This window comes from Henckelia pumila, chromosome 3 (genome assembly GCF_033568475.1).
Source record: "Henckelia pumila isolate YLH828 chromosome 3, ASM3356847v2, whole genome shotgun sequence".
Taxonomy (NCBI): Eukaryota; Viridiplantae; Streptophyta; class Magnoliopsida; order Lamiales; family Gesneriaceae; genus Henckelia; species Henckelia pumila.
In genome coordinates, this window is record NC_133122.1 from 154,234,676 (window position 1) to 154,240,675 (window position 6,000).

Sequence of the window (6,000 nt, forward strand, 5' to 3'; positions counted from 1 at the left end):
CAAGTGAGGTTTAGTTCACTTAATCTGTTTTCTCAACTTCTAAAACGTTTTGAACAACTTAAATAGTGCGGAACTAGTTCAGAGGTTTTAGTGATGCAAAGTTTATAAAGCAATGTATGAGCAGGATGTAAGATAAATGGCAGTAAAGGCTAAAGCACGATTTTATGGAAGTTCGAAGGCTTAATCCTTCTACGTCTCCCCTTCTTCCACTTAGGAAGGAATTCACTAGAAGACTTTGGTTATTACAACGTCTTGTAATACACCCACTTCAGACTTAGGACTTATCCAATGCCTAATCCGAAACTCCTAGATTTACACAGATAAGATTTCAGTTCTTATCAGACTGGTGGAAGCTTTCAGAGCAGCTTCAGGTCTCTTCAACACTGAGTATAGTTGAGTTGAGCTTCTCAGACTGCAGAGCGGTCGAGAGGCTTGGAAACCCTATGATGATCCTTGATGATCAGATACGTGAACTATAAGCGAGGGTTTATTTGAGCAGCAGATGAATGATCTTGTGAGTGTGCTCAAGTATATCAGATGAGGACTTCTGATATTACTCAAGTGATTGAAAATGTCTCTCTTCGTTGTCTCGTATCACTTGATGTTGTTCCTTTTTTGTTGTTGTTGTTTTTTTTGACTTCTTGAGCAATCCTCCCTTTAAATAGGTCAATCATCAACGTCTTTATTTTGAACGTTCTGATGCTGCATTGAATGCACATTTAATGCTCATAAATGCATTGATGATTCTGCATGAGGATCGTACACTGCAGACAACTTCCAGGGTCCAAAACTGGAATAAACGGTCGAGTGCTTTATCTGCATTCATTCTGTGTTTTTGCCATTTTGGTATAACCTGTTGTCTTGATTTGCAGGAGTCAACAAATCTTCTGATACGCCGGTTCTGCTTTTAATAAAGGATCCTGCAAAGAACATCTTGTCACAGGTACTTGTCTCGAGATATCTTGATAGGCAGTTGGCATTCTACCGGTAGGGATATTTGTCCTCTGCTGGTTTGAATAACCAGTCGATAGGCTTGAGACTTCAACCGGTCGAGAGACATAGGCGGTTGACAAGCTTCCGGTAGAAGGATTTATCCTTGTGTCTTCAGCCGATCGAGAGCAAGGGCGATTGACAAGCTTCCGGTAGAAGTTGTAGTAGATTCCTGAAATACAATGGTTGGCAGCACATTCCTATACAATGAGTTGTTGTTTGTTATCACCAAAATATCGGATTCAACAATTTCCCCCTTTTTGGTGATGACAAAACTTAAGTACCCCAAGAACAATATGAAAGCAGTACAATGAACTTCATTGAGAGAATGAATTTCATTAAGTACAATAAACATTTTTATTACACCTACTGAAGAAAGTCAAAATGAGATGCAGCTGAGATAAGTGAAGATTGTTCATCTTTTGAACCAACTGGCTCCTCCCGACCTATCGCCTGACCTGTCGCCTTCTCTTCTTCTTCTGTCGGCTTCTTCCTTTCTTCTGGACTCTTCTTCTCGTCTTCTTGCCTCTGCTGCTCTACGTTGCTCTTCTTCCCCCTTTTTGGCATCACCTTGGTTGAGTCGAACGATGATCTCAGTGAGTTGAGTGCCAAGGCAGGATTGCATATTGTCAATCTTTGCATCGAGTTGAGCAAGTAGAGTAGCTTGCATAGTGTCCATCCGATCATTCAACTGCTTGTGAAGGCGATTTTCGGAGCGGATAACTTGTTCAGAGACGGTAGAGAGCGTGTTGATTTGAGTGCGATGATGATTAGTGATTTCTGTGGTCATACGAGCAAGATCTCGAGACACGGTCTCGAAATGCCGAATCATCGTCTGGCGTGAATTATCAACGGAGAAGGAGGAGTTAGTGATATCTTGAGAGAAGGACCTAACCGTTTGCGTGAGCTCATGTAGCCTATTAATCAAGGTATGATCTAGAGCTGCGGCCATGGCGTCAATCAAAGACTCATCAGTCTGAAGCATTTGCCCTTGTTGGTCATTTCTTGGTGAAACCGGGCTAGACTCACGATGATGTGGTGATGGTGATCTGGCTGGAGAGCTAGATGATGGACCCTCCAATAATGGTACAGTTGGAGATGTAATAGTCTCGACTGCAGCCAATATGGTTGGTGGAGTATCAGGATCAGCACTTGGTTCATCCATAATGAGATCTTCCATAAACTTTTCAGTGGATGGAGACGGTTGATGTGCTTGATCAGCATCAGTCACTTGCTGTACTGGAGATGCAGGTGATACAATAGTGCTTGGTGTCTCCATTGGGGGCACTATTGCTGTACTACTGCAAGGAGCCTCTGTCACAGAGGTGACAGGTATCTCTTGTGCAACCACTTCTGAAACATCTTGTGGATGACTTGGAGAGGTGAAAGCGGTCGTCACTGGAAAGGAGTGAGCAATCACAACTACTTCCGGTTGAGTGACTGCTTGGACTGCGGTGGAGGAGGGGTCGACCGATGAAGAGGCTGCCACACTCGATTTTAGAGCAGATGATTGAAAGAGGTCGGCAGTGATGAGATCGGTCAGAATCCCATCTGAAGAAGAAAAAGCAGAGACGTCTTCCTCATCCTGATCTTGAGTGAGAAAGGTCTTCATCATCACTTGTCCTTCCAGCACATAAGCTTGTAAACAGGCTGCTGAAGCTGGTGTGTTGTCAGTGTTGAGAGCTTGATAGTGCTGAAGCAGTTGAGTGATTTGACGTAGACTATCCTGTAGTCCAGTCAAAATCACAAAGTCATCGGCAGCGGTAGAACTCTTAGATTTGAAATTCTTGACACGCTCATTAATTAACAGAGATAGCAGGCTTCCTCGAAGCTTCAAGTCTATGAGCTGTCTTCTTCCCAAAGCCTCCACGATGTCTTTAGTATCAGCAAATAGAAGCATCTTTTGCTCAATAAGGTTTAGAGATTTTCATTTAGGAAATATTTGAGCCAGAGTCAGGTGTGTGCGGGAGTGATGCCATCTGTCAAAGCGTTGTAGGTGACGCTTGACAGTGCGGAGGACGTGTGAGATGATCAGATTTAGCTCTATCGTAGCTGCTGGTTGAGCCTTGGGTGTGTAGATCATCACACCTTTCCCTTTGTCTTTGGGATCAGCTAGAGTGACCTTAGGAGCTGATAAGGCACCTTCCCGGATTGTCACACCCTTTGTAGGATGAGGAGCAGTAGAAGCAGCAGCGGTAGTGGTCTCGACCGTTGGCAGGGTAGGAGCAAGGCCAGACAGAGACTTTAGCTTCTTGTGCTGCCTCTTCTTCTCGCCTGCAGGCGTAGATGACACAGCTGCTTTGGATAGAGAAGGAGATGATTTGCTGAAAGCTTGAATCAGTGGAACATTCTCACGTGATTCATCTTCAGAGTCAGATTCGATGATCAGTTGGCGCTTGGCAGACTTTTTGGTGTCGACTGGTTTGGCCACGACCGGAACCGTTGAAAACGGTTGTGGGATAGCAATAACCTTTGCGGTAGCGGGCAAGGTGTCGACCGCAGTCTCCTTTTTGTTCAGGAATTTGTGAATCGTGGACTTGTTGAGCCATTTGGTGGGATGCAGAGGCTCAGTTTTGGAGAAGTCCACTCCAAGGGTGCTCAAAATATGGCAAATTTGCAGAGCAAATCCCTCGGATTGCCCTTTGCCCCTGATCATTTCACATAGAATATTGAACAGAATGTCTGACCAGTTTATGTTGATCTTGGAGGCAATACACGCCATGTATTGAAATTTCTCCAGTGTGACTTTGTCGTAAGAACCAGCCTTGGCCAGAAGATTCTTGGCTACGATGTTGGTCAAGAGCCTGAATGGAGCTTTGAGAGATGTCTTCTGGGCCGGCAGTTTGATTGGAGCATCAGTGGTTGAGAACTCCTTCAACCAGTAAGAGCAATTACCGTCTGGAAGATCCGTGCATTTTGTCAAACCCCTGGAGGGCAGATCAAAAATGCTAGCGAAGAACTGCTGATTGAAAGAGTAGACTTCTGTCTTGATCACGCATTTGATAGTCCCATGCTCGATTTGAGCGGTAGTGAAGAACTCCTTCAAAACAGGCAAATCGCAGATGGCACTGCATTCCAGAAATTTCTTCAGTCCAGAGGCTTCAAGCATGGTGAAGACCTCTGTAATTCCTGCATTGTTTGCCTTAACCACGGAGTCAAAGTTGATTGCCAGGCAGGTCTTCTGGATCGACATGATAGCTGTAGATAGGAACTAGAGCAGAAAGTAAACAAAATCTAGAGAGTAATTCGATGGAACGTTTAGTGCAATATGAAAGCTTTAGCAAATGTGAAAGGTTGATATACGAGTGTAAAGAGGTATATATAGGAACCTATGGGCCATAGGGTGACGTCATGAAAAAGTGTTTTTGAAATTCAAAAAAAAAATTTGAGGAGAATAATCACCGCGCCCAATTAATGTCAACTGGTTCAAAGCACAAGGCTGCTAGTACTAAGCCTGTCAGACACTAGTTTAAGGCGGATGATATGCCACTATTTATGGCAATGTAAAAGCTAAGCTATTAATGTCATAATGGCAATTATTCCCCCTAAACACATGCATACTAACTCAGATCTACTAAGCCAAGAATATTTCGAAAATAAGAAAACTTAGCGTCCGGTAGAGGCTTGGTGAATATGTCTGCTGCTTGCTGATTGGTAGAGATGTATTCCAGCTTGATTTCTTTCTTTAAGACATGATCTCGGATAAAGTGATGCCTGACATCAATGTGCTTTGTCCTAGAGTGCATCACTGGATTGTGAGTGATGGCTATGGCACTTGTATTGTCACAGTAGATTGGAGCTTCACTCGACCGGATTCCATAATCCTTAAGCTGCTGTTGAATCCAAAGTATTTGAGCACAACAGCTGCCAGCAGCAAGGTATTCTGCTTCGGCGGTCGAGGTAGCAATTGATGTCTGCTTCTTACTTGACCACGAAATCAGTCTATCTCCAAGGAATTGACATGTGCCGCTTGTACTTTTGCGATCAATTCTACACCCTGCATAATCTGCATCTGAATAGCCAATAAGATTAAGATTTGAATCTGGTGGTTGTTCAACGTACACCTCTTCTTGAAGTAGACCATTGAGGAATGCAGACTTGACATCCATTTGATAAACTTTAAAATCCTTAAAAGCTGCATAGGCAAGAAAGATGCGGATTGCTTCTAGTCTTGCAACTGGCGCGAAGGATTCCTCAAAGTCTATGCCTTCTTCTTGTCTAAATCCTTGAGCAACAAGTCGAGCTTTGTTACGCACAACAGTGCCATGTTCATCGAGCTTGTTACGAAACACCCATCTAGTTCCAATCACATTTTGATTTTCCGGTCGAGGAACTAGATGCCAAACATTGTTGCGGGTGAATTGATTCAGTTCTTCTTGCATTGCCTCGATCCAGCTGGCATCTGATAGGGCTTCATCTATCTTCTTGGGCTCTACCTGAGATATGAAAGCTGCATGCAAGAATTCATTAATCATTTGACCACGTGTTTTTCGAGGAGCAGAAGGGTCACCTATGACCAACCCAGGTGGATGATTTTTGTTCCACCTAAAATAATTCCCTAAAGGGTTGTCATCAATTGGTTGATGAACGTCCTCGTTTACTGGATCATCATTGGCAGGAGGATCGTTATCCACCGGTGGATCCACTCCTGGCCTTGTTTGATCACAAACGGTAGAGGGAGCTGGATCATCCTTCTTTGGAGGATATAGATCACTGTCACTCTCTTCCTGTAGATTTGTGTTTTCCAATCTGTGACTCAGATCATTTATGCTCCCTTGAGTTTGTTCTGTACAAAGAGTAGATTCATCAAAAATAACATGAATGGTTTCCTCGACCGTTAGTGATCTTTGATTGAACACTCGATAAGCTCTGCTAACGGCTGAGTAACCAATAAAAGTTCCTTCGTCTGCTTTGGCATCGAAGGCTGTCAAATGGTTTTTGCCATTATTGTGGATAAAGCATTTGCACCCAAAAATTTTGAAGTATGAAATATCAGGTTTTGTGCCATTC